The following is a 23,023-nucleotide window of genomic DNA, read 5'->3' as shown; positions in this document are numbered from 1 at the left end:
AACCGTGCAACACCATCAACCACCGTCAACCTCGAAAACTAGTGGAAGGGGCAAATAAAGCTATTCGCTTAAAGGGGCACTGAACTCCCCTCGACTGGTGGCAAAACGTAGTCCGACGACAACATAAGCTGCTGTGAACATGTCAGACAATTTTCAAGTCGTGTACGACTGCAAAATTTGACTACGGAGACGTGTTTTTTTTTCTGAGACTTTCCAAAATAAGCCTTCTTCTCGCTCTTTTTTTTTGTTTTTTTTTTGTTTTTGGGGGGGAGTAACTGCCATATATCGTCATATAGCAGACTTCCATATGCGGCTGATAATGGCCAATAGCTGACATCAATGAAGAAACGTGTTAGAATCAGTGTAAATCTTCGCACCCTTACAGTTTACACCAATTAACGCACTTTGTTAGACCGGCGGAAGTAAGGAAAATCTGCGTTCACAATTTCGATAAGAATCACGTACTTCCGGATGTAAGGCTATCGTACTACCTCTGGCTATCGTTGCTAACGCGAGGCTAACGAGACCCTCATTACGAAACTAATGTGACGGCGCTAAAACGGTCAAGGTGTATTTACGGCGGCGGCATGACATTAAATGTCTGCCCATGGTATGACAACAATGGCGGCCATGATGTCACGACGAAGACGCAATGAAGACGTTGACATAACAACGGCGGAATAATCACGCTTGAATGACGACGGTATGATTAAACCAGAATGATGGCGAAGGAATGGTGTCGATGGCACCACGAAGGCAGTAGGACGACAACGGGATGAAATTTCTTAAGTGATGTTGAAGGCAAAACGACAACGCGACAATGGAGGCATGACGGCAATTGCATCAAGACGACTGTGCTACAGTGTACTAGAATTCTAGTACACTGTAACTGTGCGACGACGTCGGCATGACGAGATTGGGATGAATTTAATTGACGACGATGGCGTACCAACAGTATGAGGAGAATGGGCGGATGACGACGACGACATGAAGACAGTCGCATAACGAAGCTGGAGTTAAAGCTATAGAACAATCGCGGTGGCATCACGACGACTGTATTGATAACGAATGCCTCACCAGTGTATGACGACAAATGGCGTGACAGCGACGGGATGACGTGGAGTAGCATGACAAAGCTGGAATGACGATGATAGAATTTACTGTAACGACCACAATGGCATCACGATGACGAGCAAATAGCTGGTAAAGAAGCTGGGTCACTGGATAAACGTAGGAGGCTGGATAGCTAGCTAGCTAGCCAGCTAGCTAGCTAGCTAGATAGATAGATAGATAGATAGATAGATAGATAGATAGACGGACGGACGGACGGACGGACGGACGGACGGACGGACAGACGGACGGACGGACGGACGGACGGACGGACGGACGGACAGACAGACAGAAGGACGGACGGACGGACAGACGGACGGACGGACGGACGGACAGACAGACAGACAGACAGACAGACTGACTGACGGACGGACGAACGGGCGGATGGATGGACAGACGGACGGACAGACATACAGACAGACAGACAGACAGACAGACGGACGGACGGACGGACGGACGGACGGACGGACGGACGGACGGACGGACGGACGGACGGACAGACAGACAGACAGACAGACAGACAGACAGACAGACAGACAGACAGACAGACAGACAGACAGACAGACAGACAGACAGACAGACAGACAGACAGACAGACAGACAGACAGACAGACAGACAGACAGACAGACAGACAGACAGACAGACAGACAGACAGACAGACAGACAGACAGACAGACAGACAGACGGACGGACGACGGACGGACGGACGGACGGACGGACGGACGGACGGACGGACGGACGGACGGACGGACGGACGGGCAGGCAGGCAGGCAGGCAGGCAGGCAGGCAGGCAGGCAGACAGGCAGACAGGCAGGCAGACTCACAACGCCTGATGTAGGCAAATAATGTTAATCAGATTAAAATAAACACAAACTTAGTTATTTCAAATGGGTCAACATTTGTCTCACGAGACCATCTGTGGGGTTTACATAGTGAAATCTGAGCTGGTCGAAAGCTAAAGCATTTTCTTGACGTCATAATCACCATGCTTCGCCGCGGACGTGACGTCGCTCGCCGTCATCATTATTTCGTCGTTTCATCGTCCTCGTACCGTAGTTCCTGTCCTTTTTCTGTGGCTGTGTTGCCTTTGCCATTTTTATTGTCACATTCGTGCCGCTGTCCGCATTTTCGTTGGGCCAGCCATTGCTGTTCTGGGTCCCAGGTCAAGGTATGTAGTTTGTAGTGATTCTTCTTCTCCAATTCTGTTCATTTCCTATCACTAGGGCTCCGTGTTTTCGGATATATCCTAAAAAATCCGATAAACATTCGCCGGTAAAATTGTTGACAATTCCTATGTATCCGATAAACCCCGATTTTAACAGCCAATATGACCCTGTTTCATTCTATATCGAAAGCGTATGTTCTAAGCAGTCATTGATACATCGGCCGGTTTGACCGATATAAACTTTACCTCACGTCAACAGTATCTCGTAGACAACACCCATCGCACATTTAACAAAGGGCTTGTCGCGCACGGAGAGAGAGACCTATGACCACTCAACGACTGTCGCAGACCATCATGGATCCTATGCTGCTGTCGCTGAAAAGTGGAACCAGACAGTTGAGAGGAACCTTTTCGATGCACTCCATGGAGTACACTAGTGAATCGTTTTGGAATAGTGTTCAAATTGTGAATCTAATGATGAAGCATGAGTTACCCCGCGCGTTCGAAACCTATGCGCCGATTTTTAAGTCAGTGTTTTTTGAAATTGACAACATGAGCCAAGTCATGAGTGATGTTGCGAACTATTAAAGCTAATTAATCAGTAACATTGTTGGACCCCTGTCGCTTGGAGACTTCACACTGTCCAGTGGCCAGTGTTCTCGTGCTGCGCACTTAGTTTTTTTATAGCGCAATCGTTGAAAGGGCATTTTCAAAGCTGAGAATCATCAATCGAAAGGAGCGTGCTTTCATTAGTGACAGCAACCTCGTAAAGTATGATTGCATCAATTGCAACAAGCCTTAAGGTTGTAGTGCGCACAAACGTAGGTGTTTTGTATTCAAGTATTAGTGCTTGTGTGTTTATGTGTTTGTGCGCTCAAACCTTCCAGACAACAAACTACGCTTCGTGTGTTCTGATGTTTTCGCGTTCAGATATCATTTCATCTAAGATTTCGGAGTATTGAGAATAATGGAAAATTTAACTCCAAATTTCGGAGACTTGGGAATTTACGATAAACAAACTCCGATAAACCCTCAATTTCCGCCAGAATATAAACTCCGAAAAACACCCCCCGAATTTTCAGATAAGTAACCTCCGAAAATACGGAGCCTTACCTATCACCAATGCGTTAAGTTTCCCATGTCAGCGATAGCGACACTTTGTGCGTGCCAATAAAGAAAGGAAAATTATGGTCAAATATAATGACTACGAAATACAGATTCTTGCTTGCTGTTGAGTGTGACTAAATAATTTCTGATGTTCATCTAATTCTGTCCCGCGTGCGTATTGGTGCATTTCTTCTAAATAAATGTAATATATTTACTTAGGATACATGGACCAAATATTGCAATCTATAGAAGTCCTACACAATGCGAGGTCGCGACATGGGAAGCGTCTTCGGCCATGACTGCGGTGGTCACCGAGCTAGGTGGGCGGCGGGCCGTTGTGAAGGTTGAAGTGAGGTGTAACATGTTTGTAATTAAAATGTCCCTGAAATAGTTTAGACAAATTTTGTAGACGCGTAGGGCACAGCTACAGTAAAACATTCGCGTCACAATTTAAGTGAAGTGTCTCGTATTAAGGCAGCTATACGGACAAGTTACCCTCGTATGTAGCCATGCATTTTCTCCTCAACTCGTTCGCCGAATGATCGGGGCTAAGCTCCACCTTCGCTGGCTCTACTTCATGATGTCACATCATGTCGTCTACTTCCGGTTGTTTTGGATCCAGCGCACAAAGGCTCTCCATTGCAACCTCTCTGCTAGCCGCCTGGCAGTAGATCCCCAGCGAGAGCGATCAAGCAGCGTGCGTAGCGACAATACCAGGAATCTGGGACATCGCCGAACAGCGCCTCTGGCGGCCGCCTCTGAAAACATGCGCGTTTTCTATGGGAGAGCGTCGTTTTTCCCAAATAACTAATCATAGAAGCCATCTTTCTAAATATTACTGTGGAAATAGGCTCTAGGCGCTTAGCCCGACATCTCATGCAAGCGGTACCATTACTTACGGCAGAAAACCCGTTCCAAATTGCGGTGGAAGTTTGAAGTATGGGAGTCCATGGAAAAGGCCAAATTGTGGAGGCTTTTTTGACCAGTAAAAAGCAATTTGCGATGCGCCTATTGCATCGATCGACGTATTATCGGGGATTTATCAACTTCAATGACTCATCTTTCAGCTAGTTGCAGCAGCAGCTCTTGAAATAGCAAAAAAGTCGTTCCAAAATCGAAGTTTTCATAACAAGGTCGCGGAATTTATTGTCGTACATATATAAACTTTGTTTCTTGCCTACAACAGCATGTCGTAGCGATAGCCGAGCGTTATGAGCGTCCAGAGATCAAGATCACTGATACCACGATCGTGAGTTCGCAGGTTCGAAGCCAGCTGCGCCGCTCTCTTTTTTTATCACTTTGTCGCTGCTTAGTTTGGCGGTTTTCCGCCAGATGGCATATTCCGAAATGCAGGTCGTTTAGTTACGGTTCTTGTTTCGTTTCTTTCTGCTGTACCAACTTCTTCCTAAAAAATAGCTGGCTGGTTTCGTGAACATGCGAACGTGCTTCCAAACTTCTTTTGCACTTTAGGTGTAATGTATGATAGACAATAAACCCAGGTTACGTGTTTTGAAAGTTCATTTCTTTCTTAAGGCGAATATTTATGAAGGCATTACTAAAAATATTTTTGCCTTGTCAGCTATGTCATGGGAACGGCGTGTTTGTGCGACTCTTGTGCACCTTGAAACATACCACAAAAATAGTGTCCAGTGTGTGCAACTAAAAGACACAGAAGTATAAAAGTTGGCTGCACACCCAGACGTAGTATCCTTATGGCATCTTCGAGTGGCGGTTTCAGAGCGCTCTGGCCGTGCTACAAAGGTGGTGAAAAACAACTTAAAACCTGTATTACGACTATAACAAGGTATGGAAGTGATGATCTTTCTTCGTTATCATCAGAGGAACCAGTTTATGCAAACGGTAACGCTTAGTAACTGTTTTACATGACCTTTGTAGCGCTACCAGAGTGCTCTAACACGACCACCCGAATATGCCATTACAAAGGAATATAGTTGAAGCTATTTGACTGAGTATATTTGCATTATATCAAAGCAGAATTTTTGCGTACCGGATCCTCGGTGCAAATGAAGGCTGTCCGAATTATTGCACAAGCTTGTTTGCTTACTACATACAAACCGGTACCTCGAAACAAACATTCTATCCTCAATATGCAGCGCACGTGTCTTATCATTTGAACCATTCCCATATACCTTCCCGAAATTCCAGAAATACTAAAGGTGTTCATATCTTTTTACCACGACTTATGCAGAGGAGTGTTAAAAATTATGCGAAAAGACACCGGGACATGTTAATGCAGCCTGTCGTGTAAAAATAGAGAACGATTCCAATCACAGACCGGAGTCTTTTTTAGTTATGCCCACAAAGTTGTGCAAGAAGACATTGGTTTCGGCTACAATCACCAAAGTTGCTACAGCACTCTGCTGTTCTGTTCTTGACTAACTTTATTGCTTAATCAGGTCGCAGCATTATGATGTAATCACTGGTGCGCAACAAGAAGAGAATATTCTCCTACCCTAAAGTTAACGTGTTTGAACTATTGAAGAAACATGAGAAAGGACCGTGAGGGTTTCCAGAAATGTTCCCTTATTTGAATCGTTTATGACCCATATCGGTACGGTGGTTTTGCCATGATCACGCCAACGTCCACTGACACCATTTATCACGTTGTCTACTGCCTGCAAATAAAATACAAAAGTGTTGTTCCTTGTGCGTGAGTAGCACAATGGCAGCTGAACCTTTCATTTGGTCCCACTAAGCCACACCTTCCCTTTTATGCCATGGTGCCACAGGACATGTCAATTTCACCCTTGAATTTTGCGCTTTCGGTTACCTAGAAAGCATAGGGACGTACACAAGACAAACAGGCGAAGTTTTGAAGTAGTCTTGAGATTTGAGTAAAATTTCATAGTCAATGTTATGATACTGTATTTGTTTACATATCTATTACACCTCATTGGTGATAATAATGACGTAATATATAATAGTTCAGTTCTTATACTTAATACATCATGTCTGAGATGGCTGTCCTGAAAATTAAGCAAGTGTAAGCACTGCATGACGTTGGCTGGAAAGACATTCATTTAAAAAAATTTTGTGAAGAATAAAGAAAACATAGGTGTCCAATAGCACAGTCGCCGTCAAAAGTTTACGCGGCCGAAGTTCTGCGAATAAGTTCATTTTCAACGAAGCTACGCCCGCAGCCAGTAAAATTATGCAAAACTATTATTTACTGTAGACTAGTATACGCTGTGAATCCGAATACCACGATGCGTGCTAAGCCGCAGAAATATAAATATATTCTCAGCTTCCGGCGTCCGAAAGCTTTTGACGCTGACTATACGTTATGAAGGCGAGGCTGATTTTTAGCTTATACGTGATGATAAGCACCGAGCTCTTCATGATGGAATATGGGAGCGTAGAATTGTAGAACTTGTGCAAGGTCAGGCGACTTCACGACGCAAACCTTCCGATAGAAGCTCAGCATGCTTTTTTTTATTAGCACTGATGATAAAGGAGTAGTCAGAGTAAATGAATGTTATTGTCTGATTTGGGAGAGACTCGAGTGTAATGCATACGTTCTAAATCACTGAAGGTTCTATACTAATTCCAAACTGCGCATTCATATTCGAATTTTGGCCTGTCTTACGCCTACCGAGCCTTTAGCAATGAGAAGAGGTAGGCAATTGCTTCTTGGGATTTAGCCGAGGCCATGGTAGATGTAATTAGTAATGCGGTATATGTGATTAGGATGACAGCGATTATTACATGAAGTACGCCATCGTACCTACGTTAAGTCACGGTGGAAATTACAGAGCCCTTTATTGTATATATATTAAAGTCATCAGAGAGTGTGTCTGCTAAAAAGTTATAGTTTAATGTTATCAGGACTGATTAGCCTTCTATTAAGCTGCTGAGAAAAATACCGTGCACGAAGTTCTATTGTGGTTTAAATTACAACGTTATCAGTGCTTCCAAAAGAAAGTGACTGTACAAGTCCATCTTTCTCGGTCGTTCATTTCACCTAGGTACCACCGCCTGACTCATGCCCTTTATATTGTTAAATCTGTCCCGATGGCGTAAGTTACGTTGCGAAAAAAAAAGTCGCAGTTTCACCCGGAAGGCGAAGCATCAATTGCGATAGCAAATAGATGCGGAGTATATGATAGTAGTTTTATCAGCTGTATAAACTTGGACATGCAGCAGTACCAGCAACGCGCAGGACTGTTGTCGACGCCGTCGGCGTTTTGCCCGCGTTCGCAACGAACGCGCGCGGCGTTGGTGACTGTTGCCGGTGCCTCTGGGGGCGGCTCGGAGGTTTTCGAGGAGATCAGAACGGCACACTCGTCGAGCAGAGTCGTAAGTCTTTACCACGTTCTCGACTCGTAACGTTTTTATATACATACGCATTTGGTGCCGCAGCTAAACATCGCCTCCCCTCCCTCCCTCCCTCCCTCCCTCCCGTCCCTCCACGGCCTGTCGCGCGCGCGCGCGCGCGTGAGAGAGAGAGATTATGCTTGTGAAGAGGAACAGGCGCTATTTTCTGCAAGGAAGCACGACTCAGCGCCTTGGGGAAGGGGTGGGGGATGTAAAGAAGAAAGAAAAGAGAAGAGGGTGAAGGTCGATCGATTACACAGCCCTTGACCGTAGGGTAGCCAGCCGGCACATTCACAATTTGCACGACAGCCCCGTGTCCTCCAGGAATGTAAGAAGCTGCATGAAGGCGGAGCCGTGGTGCCGACCGGGAAAGAGCAGCTGCGACGCTGAGTCCGTAGAGAGTCCTAGGCGTCGGAAGACGTGTAGGGAGAAGCCCTTTCTTTGGAGAAGGCGGGGCAGAAACAAAGTAGATGTTCGATTGTTTCCTCCTCTCCGCACGCTGAGCAGGCCGGGGTTGGAGCCAGGCCTTTGCTGTACACTTCCGGGCAGCCGTCCAGGAGCAGCCGATCCGGAGGCGCAGCAGGAGAGACCACTCCTGCCTTGTGAGGCCGCGATCAGGAAGTGGACGGGGAGGGCGACCGCTGGCGACGCGCCGATCCGGGTGGAGCGCCGTTAGGTGCCGTTGCAACATGTGCCTTGCGTATAGTCAAAGGTAGTTACAGCGGTGCTGAATGGTACAGGAGCATGGTGTGCTGCTTTTGCCAGCGGTCATGCCTCCTCATTGCCCTGGACGCCGATGTGAGAGGGGAACCACGTGAGAGTGTGGGTGGCGATGCTTTTGCCGTCTATGATGCGACAGGCTTCCTTACACACGGCGCCAACGCTAAAGGCGCGGATGGCTTCCCTGGAGTCGCTGAAGATGGACGTTGGCATGTTTCTCGTCCAGGAGGGCCAAGGCAATGGCCACTTGTCGGCCGCACATGACGATGTGCTTCGTACCGAAGCTGCGTTAACGGTCGAACCCCTGTGGTTGATGAGTGTGAAACCACAGTAGTGTGGTTTCACACTACTGTGAAATTTTTGCTGTTGCCATATTGGGCCGCGTCAACGAAGCAGCTGCCGCCAGGGAGTTCAGTCACCCGGCGTAGGAGCGACACGGCCCTGGCCTTCCTTCTTTCCACTTTGCGCTGGGGATGCATATTGCGCGGGGCGGGGGATATGATGATATGGTCTTTCTGCTCTTTCGGAAAACCCTGGTAGGAGTCTTCGACCCTAGCCGGGGGGGGGGGGGACGCCCATCTCTGTGAGGAGTCGTCTGCCCGCCGTGGTGCCGGAGAGTCTGAGAATCTGTGCCCTTTCTTGTGTTTCTGCAATTTCTTCCAGAGTATTATGAATACCCAACTGCAGAAGTTGGTCGGTGCGTGTGCAGTTTGATATTTTAATAATGTTAATTTAATTATAACACGATAATTTGTTGACAAGCATGAGATTACAATGTCCCGAAACCGTTTGAAGCAAGAAAGACAAATTTTAGGCAAATCCATGTACTAACCATCATTTCTAATGCTGGCTGAACCGCCTTAATTGCGTGCAGCTCCCGTAGACACTAGCACCCGAGTTCCCTCTAGTAATCAATGTCTGAAACTCTATGGCCTTTGTGCGGATGTGTGCCGGCAAAAGGCGGCTTTATCACAAAACATCGCGTAGGAGGTTCGCACGCGTGTATTAGCCGAAAATCATGCCTAGATGGCGCTGCAGGATTTTGGGGACACCAAAGGGAAGAACGACAGGAACGGAGCCGGAAATGACCCCAGGAACCTAGCCGAACAATGCTACGGATTAAAAAATATGTGGAGAAAGCACTGACGACGATTGTTAATGTAGGTGACTAGCCGAAGGCTTCAAAAAGCTATTTGCTTTGATAATGGAATGACTGCTTTTATCTGTTGCAGTTAAGTAACGCAGGGGCGTAGCCAGAAATTTTTTTCGGGAGGGGTTCACCGGCCCGACCGGGGGGGGGCAGGCTTCTGCTTTCCTCTAGGTCACGTGATCGATAATAAATGTCGGTAGGTTAAGCACACTCTATACATGTATATCAAAGACATGGGACTCTCCCCCCCCCCTCGCGTGTGCTTGTGAAGAAATTAAGTAAAAAGTAAAGTAAGCACAGTAAATACAGTAAGTACGACAGGTACAGTGGGCGTTTGGAGCAACGGTCTCTCATCGCACCACTGAATGGACCAGTCTTCGAAAACGCATCATTGAGACGACCCGTGCGAACGGAGAAGACATCATTAATTGTTCATTTCCGTTAAGCGTAGATGGCGTCGTCCTCGTCGGGGCGAAGTGCGTTTCACAAGTCAAGGACGGCTATACGTGTGAAAATGCACGTGTGACCAGGCCATACCTACTCCCATAGCAATAGCTTGTTCGCTGCGTCTTTGCGCTAGAAAACTTAAATACGCGCAAGAACGCGTAAGGCTTTTTTTTTCGAAGCTTTCGTCGCCTTGCTCCCTCATACGAGAGGGTTGCATTTCCTGCGGCAAGTGCATGGGCCGCTGTGTCTTCCGCTGTGTGTGAGCGTGCAGCCGTCATTTGCCTTTACGTCAACAGATTCAGAATTGTACAGAATATTTCACCGCACAGCATAGATATGGCATGTGTACGCATTTTAAGCAGTGCGTGCAACTCATTTCTGCTTCACTTACGCCGGTGCAAACAGGAAGCGGCTTTGTACCTCACAGAATCTCGACTGATTGGTGTACTAGTGATGCAGGAATGAACTCCGGTATTGTTCAGTACATAGTGCACATAATCAATTTCTCAGGACGCGTGAACTCCGACGAGAACTGTCAGCGCCTGCAACAAGAGTTTATTACGCTGTACTGCGCACAGCAGTAATTCATGCTTGTCGGCTGTCTGTTTCGTGCATTCTATTGCGAGTCGCTGGAATTTCACTGCTGTCATCAACCCCTACGTGTGTACATCGCTGGTTTGGGATTCTACAACTGAAACAGCAACTACCAGCCTTCCGTAATTGCTGGTTTGTGATTCAACAACACAACAGTAATTACCAGCCTTCCGTAGGGGCGCAATCGCAAACAAGAGACGTTTCTCGCGCAGACTAAGCCTACGTTCACACTTGGGAAGGAGCAAGTGGGCGGAAAGGCCAAAGCGGCCGGAAATTTTTTTCCGCGCCTAGCTGTCCAAGTTGTTCACATTTGTTTTGCTGCCGCCGCGGCCGCCGCTACCGTTTTCGTCCAGATCCATCTCGTCTGCGTACGTTTGTCGGCGTGGTGGCGCTCATTATCGCATTATGTCAAGCGGTATGTTCATTCTTTGACCCACGTACCGTCATCAAAAGTGATAATTTTACGCAACTTCGCGTGTCATCTGCGACCTTCTGTAAATTCCTCGTTGGCGTTCCGTAATTCTCCGCACACGGGCGCGGTAGCGCTGAGTCATAGGTTGGTGCCTAGGCGTGAGAATATTTCTTTAATAGCTTTTATTTACAAGTTGTAATAACATTTCATCATTTCGTATTGTCGGCACCTCCAGGACACCAAAGGGGCAACGGGAACACCACAGCTAAAACCCGGGCTGGCCCTTGTGTTGGGGCTCACCATAGCCTGCGCGTCCTACGTGAGACCTACGCTCCCAATCTATCGTCGCGACGAGAAAAGCACCGCGCGACTTCTGCAACATACCGTACACGTGCGAGGAGAATTATGGAGTGCCAACGAGGAATCTGCCTAACTATTGTCTGCCGTGGAAGTGGAAGAAGAAATGGCTTTTATACTTCTACCTACTTGTTTTCTAGAATTGGACAATGAATAAACGGAAGACGCGGACACCTCGGAAACGGCGGTGGTGGGTTCGCCTGGCTTTGCAAAAGCGCGAGAAGTTGGGTCACGCCAAGGCTTCGTTGCCGCACCTCCGGTCGCGCGACGTTAATACTATCGCGAGTATTGCTGACAGTACGTTTTAGTGCCACTCTTGTCGTAGAGCAAGGGCTGGTTCTTGATCGCATCGATCAGCATTACAGCCTACACTTCTGGTGCCATGTTCAATTTTACGACCGGTTGTTTACATGCTAGTGTAGCTTGCAGTGAAGCAGATCTAACGACTTTCCGCCGCGTTTCCGCTTCGCCATGGCGAAAAAATCGGCCCGAGACTGATTTGGCTCACAGCCTGTTTTTCTGCCTGTTTTGCCGCCTAGGCGGGCGGATTTTTGCAAGATTTTACCGCTTCCTACAGTTTCGAGACCAAGTGTGAACGTAGCCTAAGATCCTGCGCGAGCGCGGTCTAACCTGCACCTGAAGGGAAGCGGCGGAAATGTATACCGGACATTTCGACCACCTGGGGTCTTTAACGTGCACCTAAATCTAAGTAAACGGGCCTCGAGCGTTTTCGCCATCATCTAAAATGCGGCTGCCGCATTTGTTGCTTCATTTGTTGCACATTTGTTGCTTCAGAATGCGGCCGTCACATTCTCGCCCAAAACTTCACAGAGTGTCAAAGCCTTGACAAACACCGTGACAGTTTTTTTCCATATGCAGACATGATTCGCTGTAAATTACCAACCAAACGGAAACGCCCAGGAATGAAATTGTGATAGTAGCACCGGTTTCATGAATTATGTCAGCGCGAAGCGACGAAAACAAAGGGTGGGTAAGGGGGGGGGGGGGTGCGGAAAAAATTTCGGGCGGGGGGGTTTGAACCCCCCCAACCCCCCCCCCCCCCCCTTGGCTACGCCACTGCTGTAACGGTAGTAAAGGGAGAGAGCTTCAGCGCTTCAATGGACATTAACCGTTGCCGATCGGCAATGAGCTCAACGAGTGCGCACCGCAACTGGTTTATGTGAGTGCACGCGCCCTTTGCGCCTGCGCCTTTGTAACGGCGGGGAAGTCTCAGCTCGAGAATGGCTGAAAGAGACAAAGAAAGCTTTTCGCTTTAAAATAATGCTTGAAAACAAGCATTTACATGCTCTGCGTGTTCAATCGGATGGCATTGGGGCGCTGGTATTGTACTGGGGCTGTACTGTAATAAAATTATGGTGTCTACTTTTATAATATTTCATAAAACACGCATTTTCTGCGCCTAATCGTGAAAGAATGAGTTATTCTTGAATATGCTATGTTAAACCGTCAGCGTTGTTCAATACATTCTAAACTTCTTTAGCTTTGACAAGTGATCCTCAGCAGATTCATAAAGCCATAGAATATAGCATCGACAGGCCCCATGTAAACGAAATGATCCTCCCTGCTTAATTAAATAAACGTTCTATACGAGAATATTCCACCTTCCCTGAGAACGTTAAGACGCCTCGCATTTCCTCTTCGGGCAGTATTTAAACCACCTTTTAATTTATTGTAAATTCTTTTCACGCCAGCTGCAGCCTTACCAGGCGCGGCTTATACCCTTACTTTTATTTAAAGTTATTTTCTCATAGTAAATGGAAAAACAAAACCTTTCGTAGAGGAATAAAAAACAGGTCGCTTGCCGTGCATAGAGAGAACGTAAAAAGCACAGGTGGTCGAAATTGTACCTGAGGCACCCAATAATGCATCTCTCATAGCTCCTGTGTTGCATTGGGACGTCACGTAGCGTAATTTATTTATTTAATTTGCTTTCGGTTTTGGCTCGGACGTGAGTCGGACGATACTGTGCCGACTTTGTCGCAAGGATTGGCCAGTAACGAGACCCAGGATTTTAAAAAAAGTTCAGGTTTAAAAATCAGTACTGGAATATACAATCGTTTTAGGAACACATTGCGGCTACAATAAAATATCATAAATAATTGAATGGCTCAGATTACAAAGTGTTGTTAATGCATTTCGAAAAGTGATCCCTTGGTCTGACGCTTAGCAAATGCCTATCAACTTCGAGAAAACCGTATTCATGAGAAATGCATAAAAAGAGGAGCCACTAAAATTGCACTTCACTTCAAACAATAATTTCCTCTTAGAAATACAGCATTATAGCTATATAAGGCTCTGGAATACTAACACTCTTCCTTGAAATAATCACATTCATTACGTTGCAAGCAGTGCTAATACAAAACTTTTCTTTCTTAGAAAGGGTTCCTGGCGTTCCACTCCCAGTTTTCGTTTGCTTGGCCACAAATCCATACTAATACCAATACTTTACTACGCTGTCATTCTTTAGGATCCTTTAACATCTAAAAATAAGAGCATGATTGAAAGTGTACGAAAGAGGTTAGCTCGTTTCATCTATGGTAATATTGGGCGTACATCAGTAATCGCTCTCATCGCGACAGCAAAGTTCCCATCTCTACGTGAAAGAAACACGCTTTCGTGTCTTAAATTTTTATATCACATAAATAACTGGCACTATAAGGTACATCTTGCTAAGTCCATATTTTAGAGCGCAGCTATTAAGCGCCCGTTTCTATGTTGAGCGTCGATGTCCGTCGGCATAACTGAGCGAGCGAGTATAGCGAAGGATGAAAAAAATAGCGTAGCTTGTACTCGAAATGCAATGATAAAGAGACAGCGGAGCCGATGGGCACCTAGCTAGTCCTGGCTTTTGGGCTAGGATAAGCACTACCAAATCATCTCTAGCATTTTCCGGAATTTATTGATTATTGATCGACTATTGATTGGCTATCGCAAGGTATTGGGTACGTATTTGGGCTAGCCTAAGCATTACCAAGTCATGCCCAGCATTTTATTCATTATTGATCGATTATTGATTAGCAATTGATTGGCTATCAATTGGCTATCGATGAATGATTAAGGTTAAGAAGTCCCAACCATGCTTATCTAGACTTAGCTAGGCTCAGCTTCGCTAGTTCACCGGGGTATGTGGCATTGCGCTTGGACCCTGTCTGCAATAATGCCAGGATCGGCCCACATTTTTAGTCGGCGACGGACGGACGGACTAACGGCTGGCATAAACAACTCCGCTGTTAAAAGCGAACGCGGAGCGCAGCGGCGGATGAAAGACGGAGATAGCGAATAAAGCGATAGCATCCATCTGGCTTTGCCTTCGCTATACCTGGGCGACTGATTGCAATTTTCCGCAGAGGTCATAAACAGGGTGGTTTTTTTTTGTTTAGCTGCACCAAATTTTTTAAATTAGAAATGTATATATCTTGCTCACGTTATGTTTACCATTATATTGTACGAATTGGCGGCCTCTAGATACAGAGCAATTTACGCACTTACGTGCGTAATTAGCGAAGCTACGGTAATTAAGTTTCTAATTATAAACAATAGGTGGCTACAGCAAATGAGTACTTTGGGGCCCGTCGTCCACGCTACCTATCCAATCAAATTTTGAATAGCGGACTTCATGTGGGAGCTACGCGAACAATTAGTTCCCCTTGGCAGGCCACTTGAAACCGAAACTGGCCGCAAAAAGAGCGTCTGTGTCGTCAATGTCGCCGCCCCACCGCCTTTCGGCACGTCTCCGAGGTCATCGCTGGTCCGGCCGCGCGAGCAGCTTGCGTTGTCTCCTTGCTGTATGCGGCGTTGGCCTAGCGCTTCAATGCCGGCGGGCCGCCAAATGTACTTCGTCATTCCGTCGGGCGCCACATTGCGCTGTAGCGCCGACCCCGCTTCTTGGCCTTTTAGATACTACAGGCATGGCGTCATATCAGTCTGCAGCGTCGACTGCGAACGCTGCAGATAGCAAGGAGATAACACAAGCTGCTCGCGGGGCCGGACCAGCGGTGACCTCGGAGACGTGACGAAAGGCGGGGGGGGGGAGGCGCACATCGATGACACAGACGCTCTTTTGGCGGGCACTTGCGGTTTCAAGGAGCCTGCCAAGGGGACCTAATTGTTCGCGTAGCTCCCACATGAAGTCCACTATTCAAAAATTTGATCGTTGGGATAAGTAGTGTCGAGGACGGGCCCCGAAGTACTCACTTTCATTTATAGTACACTTTCCCGTTCTCGGATAGCAAGCGCTTGCGTGGCTCACTGGTAGAGTATCCGCCTCCCACGCAGCGGGCCTTGGTTCGATCCCGGCGGAGAGCGGGTACTTTTTTTTCGCATTTCCAGTGGTGGTCACAGGCTACGGGGCGGCGGCGGCGGCATCATCGCGACCCGAAACGGCTATTGGAATGAGCCCATAACAGCTTACGCTGTAAACAACACCCTGTATACCCGAGGCGTGAATAGACAGCGCACGCCACGTGCCGCCTTCTCTGCGTATATCTCGGCATATGTCGCTGTATAATAATATATACACGAAAGAAAATGAAATAAAACGTTTGCCAGTCTCATCGCGCTTCCTACAAGTGACGAGCACAGTTCGGGGTTCTCGGAAACTTTCAGGCTGAAATGCATTCTAAGCAGCCCATAAGTGGGCCGCCATCAAATTCGGCTTTCTTGTGGGCTTTATTTAAAATTTTCATATTCTGTCCTCGTTATCATACACCACCCCGGGTACGTATTTATGAAAATATTCACAGTACCGGTGGCGATTTCAGCGGCACTGAAGGGAAGGGACGGGAAGCCAACGGAATTCAGACTTCAGTATGCAGCTGACAGTTTTCAACACGAAGTGCAAAAGAAACTGCAGTTTAGAAGACGCTCGAGTGGAACAGTCACCATTCCATTCGATATCGACATATTTCGCTGGGTTTTTAACGGAAGAGGACAGCCCCTTGAAAGCATTGGATACTGTGTGATAAGGAGGATTTCGCCAGGCTACTGCTCGCTGATGAGTGTTTTTTTTTTCAATTAACGCTTCGCGTGAAAGGCTGCAAATATTATTTCCTGTGCGCGTGAAAGGCACAATTTTTTTGAGGAAATCTCCTGGAAAGGGAGGTTTAGGATTTCCTCTTGAACTTCCGCATATCTTCATGGCAACTGAAGGAGCCCCACTTTAGCTAGGTTATACGAACCTTTTTATGACGTGTTCGTGAACCACCTGCAGTGTGTGAACTATTCTTTATTCCGCTCCCAAGAGAATGAAGATGTGTTTTTAGAGCAATAAAACAAGGTTTTAATAATGTTGTGTTGGGGAAATGGTCATTGTTACACGTGGCAAAATGGCTTTAATTCCGAAGCTTAAAAAATGTTGTCTGCTGTGCATTGGCGCCTCAGTATCCGTCACATACAAGTATAAAACTCAATTGTTGAAATGAACGTCATGATATCATACATATATAACATTATATAACACAGCAATTAGAATATTCAGGCACGTGAGACATAAATATTTTGTGTGGCTTTTATAAAGTTCTTAGGTATATTTGTTACTAGGAGTTTGTCGCGAATTTCTCTCGTTATCGTCCCCTTTTCCCCGTATTGATTGTGGTAATTCATTCCTAGCTTGAGTAGTATATGCCGTCCTGTTTTGGTTTTGGTTAGTCGTTCCACCTGGGATGTTTGTTGCGCTTCTATGAGCTCGTCCAGTGTGCTGTGGAGTCCTAACTTTAGGAAGATATCTGTGCTCGTACTGAATGGAATCCCTAGTGCTAGTTTGTATGCCTTTTTTTTGAGGATGTTAATTTTGGTCCTTTCAGCTGCAAACCAATTGTGGAAGGCTGCTATGTATGTGATCTCACTGATTATGAATAATTGTATGAGCCGTATGATACTTTCTTCCTTCATACGCTGGTGCTTGTTAGTAATTCGTTTGATTAATCTCATGGTGTTCGTTACCTTTGTGTCTAACTCCAGTTTAGCATCCAGTTTACAACAAGGGCAGACGCACGAGTAGAGCAGAGAAAATGATCCCAAGCTATGGCTCGGACGACAGAGCAGCCTTCGTAGACGCGGCTGAATACCCACGCAGAAATAGCTACGTGGCGGTAGTCGTAGATCACACCCAAAATCCCCTTACAACCGTGTCACTTAATACCAAACATTCCGAGGCAGTAGAGGAGGTAGCCATTACACTAGCATTGGTCTCCACAAATGTTCAATACATAATTAGTGATTCTCAGACGGCCACTAGAAACTATGCTAAGAGTAGCATCTCTCCTGAGGCGTAGCACATCGTCATAGTCAACAAAGCAACATTCTCTAACGCAGAGAAGAACGGCAGGCAATTTCTCTGGTTCCCAGCGCATACGACTCCAGGCATTCACGCAATCAACCACAACGAGGTAGCACACCGCGAAGCTCGAGGTCTTACTCGCCGAGCTGAGCAAGCAGTGACTTCCATTGGTCAGGGGAACGCGGAGGAGGAGATCTGGAGAGAAAAAGACAGACTAACAAGATTTAGCTATATTAGAAAATTCTATCAAAATCAGAGGCGAATATTACCACCGCCTCACACTAAACTGAACAGAACTGAGTCCGTTGCTTGGAGGCGATTATTACAAACCGAAACCTATGTGAGTCCCGTGCAGTTAAAGACTTTCTACCCTGAGATATACGCCAGCGATATATATATATATATATATGCAAGCTATGCAAATCTGCTAGAGCCACCCTTCAACACCTGTTGTGGGGATGTAAAATATATCAAGAAAAAATGGCAGTCTCCCTGGAAAATCTACGGGCGCGGTGGTCGGCCACGCTGCTCAGCTCGGAACCCCAAGACCAACTTTGGGCCATCCAGCGAGCCATGGATGCCGTGCGGGAGCAACAGCTCCCAGTGGCCATCTAGGCTGCCCCAGGCCCGGGCCTCCCAATCGCCGGATTTCAAATAAAGTTATGTCGCTCACTTTTTTGAAGTTCAAGAAGGTTGACCTCGCCGCACATTACGCCTCACACAAAGCATTAACTTTCTGAAAAACCTGTGGCAACGAAATAATTTCACTTAACGATACGGAGGTCTGTTTGTGAATTGAGATAGTGCTTTAGTTGCGTGAGCAGCGCAATGATAGATCATTGGACAATCTAACGCCTAGGTATTTACCTAATTGACCCATTGCAAGCAGTACCTTAACAATGATGTAAGTTAAACAAAGGAGATTAGACGGCGACATAATGAAACAACTTTACGTTTTTCACGGTTTAGGGACATCTTTCATTTCATTTTTATTTCCTTAAAGACCCCCGAGGGGGTATTACATAAGGGGTGGGTTTTTTTTTACACACAATATTGTTAACACAATGATCAGTGCGATGATACATCCGATATGCTATGCATGAAGCTTGATGGGCAGGTGATAATGGCGATGTTGCGAGAAAGGCCGTTCCAGTCTTTTGCTGCTCTGGGAAAAAATGAAGCAGAAAATGTTTTAGTACGCGCATGTGGGCGAGAAACTTGTAGCGCATGACCAGTGCGATGAGATATGTGGGCTGCAGGGATAATGTAAGGAGGGCAATTAAGTGGTGAGTGAAAGAACTTGTGAAATAGAGAGAGGGTTGCAATGCGTCGGCGACAAGACAAAGGTGATAATATACACTCGGCTTTGAGGAAAGAAGCACTGATTTCATATGAATAAGAAGCATGAATGAATCTAGCAGCACGGTTTTGAACGGATTCTAGGGTATTAGTGAGACCTACTTCGGGTGGGTTCCAGATGGGAGATGCGTACTCTAACTTAGCCATGACTAATGATTTGTAAGCAAGTAGTTTAGCGTGACTAGGAGCGTTACGCAAATGACGTTTCAAGAAACCCAAAGTTCTGTTAGCAGATGACGTGACTTTAGCAATGTGCGTGTTCCAGGACATATTGTTAGATAAGGTGACTCCAAGGTATTTATAAGTGGTTACTGATTCAACGGGGACGTTAGCTATGTTATAAGTGAAGTGAAAGGTAAATTGACGACGAGTGAAGGAAATTAGTTTGCATTTAGTAGGGTTTAGGGACATTAGCCAGTCATCACACCATTTTACTATGTGGTCGAGATCTTGTTGTAGGATCGTATGGTCAGATGGGCTAGTAACGGTTCGGTAAATGACGCAGTCGTCAGCAAACATGCGGATATTAGAAGATACATGCAAAGGTAGGTCGTTAATGTATATTAGGAACAGAAGAGGACCGAGGACAGAGCCCTGAGGCACCCCCGATGACACTGAGGCACCCCCGAGCATGAAGGTCATGAACATAGATGGCAAGCTGGGTTTCGCAAGAGAGACCCCTACGAAACCCATGTTGAGAATGGTGAAAGAAGTTTTGAGAGTCGAGGAAATTAATGATGTAAGAGTAAATGACGTGTTCCATGAGTTTGCAAGGTATGCTGGTCAGGGAGATTGGTTGGTAATTCAGAGGTGAGTTTTTGTTACCGGATTTGAAGATGGGAACGACCTTTCCCACTTTCCAGTCATCTGGAATGATACCTGTAGAAAGAGATTGCGAAAATATTAAAACAAAATAAGCCGAAGCAACATGCCCTATATTTTTCAGGAGTTTCGCGTTAATTTCGTCTAGTCCAGATGCCGATGACAACTTGACCTTTTCGATGAGGGATGAGATACCATCAACAGAAAAGCTGATTTCAGGGATGAAAGATGTGACACGACATGAAAACATAGGTAAGGAAGAGTCTACTTCCTTAGTGAAGACAGATGAAAAGGCCTTGATAAATGCGTCGGGACATTCAGCGTCGCACATAACCTCTCCAGAGTCGTTAGTAAGAGTGGTAGAAGCTACTTCTTGGGGGTTAATTATCTGCTAAAACTTGTGGGGGTTATTAGCTAACATATTAGGCAAATTGTTGTTAAAGAAAGCGAATTTGGAGCTACGGATTCCTGTGAGATAAGCTTTTTCAGCTGCATAATACTTTTCCCAGTTTTGGGCGCCCCCTTTAAGTTTGGCATTCCGGAATAAACGTTTTTTCTTGTTATCTAGGTGGTGCAAAGTTTTGTTAAACCATGGTTTTTGGCTGTTTACACGGATAGTAGTTTTAGGGATGAACATGTGTATTAGCTCGGTTAGTTTCTGCTTAAAAGTAAGCCAGTTTTCCTGAACAGAACGATGGTGAAAATTGACCTCATATGTTGGTAGAAAGGTGCAAAAATCATTATTTATGGCGTCATAATTACCCTTATCGTATAAGGTTATTGTTTTCTTTTGCGAGGGATTGGCTGTAGGGCAAAAACTGAAATCTACATGAATTACTTTATGGTCACTAATTTCTTGGAGATAGTGAATCGAAGATAGGCTATCGGGATGGGTTGTCAGTATTAAATCCAAAATGTTAGACGAATCGCAAGTGACACGTGTTGGTTGAGTTACTAACTGCGTTAGGTTAAACATCAATAAAATCTTTAGCTTGAGTTGTGTTAGCCGTTGCAGTTACTTCGCTCCAATTAATACCAGGAAATTTGAAATATCCAAAAAGAACGAGATCGGCTTTAGAATATGTCAAGGTAAGCTGGTTTAGAATAGTATTAAGTGCGCGAGAAAAGTTAGGATTGTTATATGGGGGCCTATAGCAAACACCCAATAATACAGATTGAGGTAAAGCTTGACATAATACCCATAAAATTTCTAATTCGGAGTCAATGTTGTTTACAGGACATGGTAATTGTTTACTGGCTGCAATGAGAACACCGCCTCCGCGAGTGCCTTTGCGGTCTTTCCGATAAACATTGAAATTCGCTAAATCGGCGAGTACTTCTGCGTCGGCAACATCACTTGATAGCCATGTTTCGGTTAGTATCAGAAAACTGCTATCTGAAGACTTGACAAGATGAGACAGGTGATCACGTTTGGGTATGAAACTTCGAATGTTAGTGAAGATTACGGAAAAAGAAAGGTTAGCTTTTGGTCTAGGGTGAAAACTGGTGATAACTGCTTGATGCCGATATGGTTGCTACTGGATTTCTTGCACTGTTTTTGATGTTTCATTGAATAGATAGCGTTTCGAGCCGATGTGCAGTGTTTTGTAGCGTAGGGAAAATGGAACAGATTTCTGTCTTGCAAATTTGACCAAGTGACTTCTGGCGTTCTGAACCCTGCGTGAAAAATCCTCACCTATGCTGTAGGGTGTTCCTTTCAGCTTACGTCCGTTTGAAAGGATCCCGTTTTTAGTTTCGTGGAACGCGAATTTCGCTATTATCGGCCTACATCTCCCGCCTGTGTGGCGGCCTAAGCGATGCGCACGGTCGATTTCTTTAGGGTCAATATCTAACCTAAGTGGTCACGGCAATGTCGAATGATTCTTTGCGCAGATTCGGCATACGATTCAGATGGCTTAGCGTCTGGAAGGCCGTAGAAAATTAGACTGTTACGTCGCGACCTGTTTTCAGCGTCATCCAAACGTGCCTCAATAGCATCTGTTAGGCGTGCTGTATGAACGGTGTTATTTTTGAAAGCTCTAGTTCGGCTTGGAGGGATGGCAGAGAATGGTAATGCTTTTCAATATCGGCCATTCTTTTAGTTAGGTCAGATAGGGTTTGCTCTGTTGTTAATAGTTGGTTCTTCAGTCCCTGCACTTCGCTGATTAGCGTTGACTGGCCCGCGGAAAGTTTTTGTAGTTCCACGAGAATAGGATCAGGGCCGGGGTTTGACTCTACGTCACCCAATAATAAAACTAACAACAACTGAACAACATGAGCACACTCAACAACGGTCCCACAGCAGCGTCTTGTGACGCTGCTGTCCAGTGACTAAACCCTTCTTGCGGAAGCTTATGGTCGTTCTGCAAGAATCCCTGGTCAGAGATGTTAGATATATAGCACGGTTTCTATAGGGTGTCCCCACTAACGTTAGCCAAGCTGTTCAACTAAACAAAAGATTTCGAAAACACAGTGCAAGATACGATCTTAAGATCATACAGTGTTCTTTCGTCACACCTCTGGCAACTGAACACCGTAGGTTTTATAATTGTGTCTGCAGCGTCTGCACCGTCCTTTTTAAATGTTTTGTTTCGTTGAACAGTTCGGCTAATGTTACCTGGTGCACACGGTATAATACGCCATGCGTGTTCCCATTACCGTGCTAGCATTGTTTTGAAATTTCAAATTTCCCATTCCACATGACTCTATATAGCATCCTCTAATTTATTTGCTCCTATGGGGTATAAGCAATGCAGTAAGCAAACTCTTCCCCGATTTGTTCACAAGAAACCTTACAAACGCAATCTAGAGACAATATCTTGTTCTATTCAGAACCAATATGCACCACAGCAACTCTATAAGAATCTCGTGAAGCAGAACGCCGATCTATGCGCAAACCCTCGGCAACTATGATGTACACATAAAAAAAGGAAACAACACAAGCAGAAATAATGGAAGCTTGGCGGGAGCCGTTATCTCGGCAATACATCTCTCAGGAATGCCGACGAGCTGTCTGGCCAGGCGTCTAGCAAAACCGTCGATTCATCGTCAGTAGAGCAAGTAGCTGGCCGTCTTCGAGATAACGCTGATACACAAGCGCGCTCGTTTGCAAGTACCGAGGTGAAGCGACAGCTTCAGGGTGTGTT

Source organism: Dermacentor silvarum, chromosome 3 (assembly GCF_013339745.2).
Source record: "Dermacentor silvarum isolate Dsil-2018 chromosome 3, BIME_Dsil_1.4, whole genome shotgun sequence".
Taxonomy (NCBI): domain Eukaryota; kingdom Metazoa; phylum Arthropoda; class Arachnida; order Ixodida; family Ixodidae; genus Dermacentor; species Dermacentor silvarum.
The sequence above is the reverse complement of the archived record's forward strand: the minus strand, read 5'-3'. Positions refer to the sequence as shown.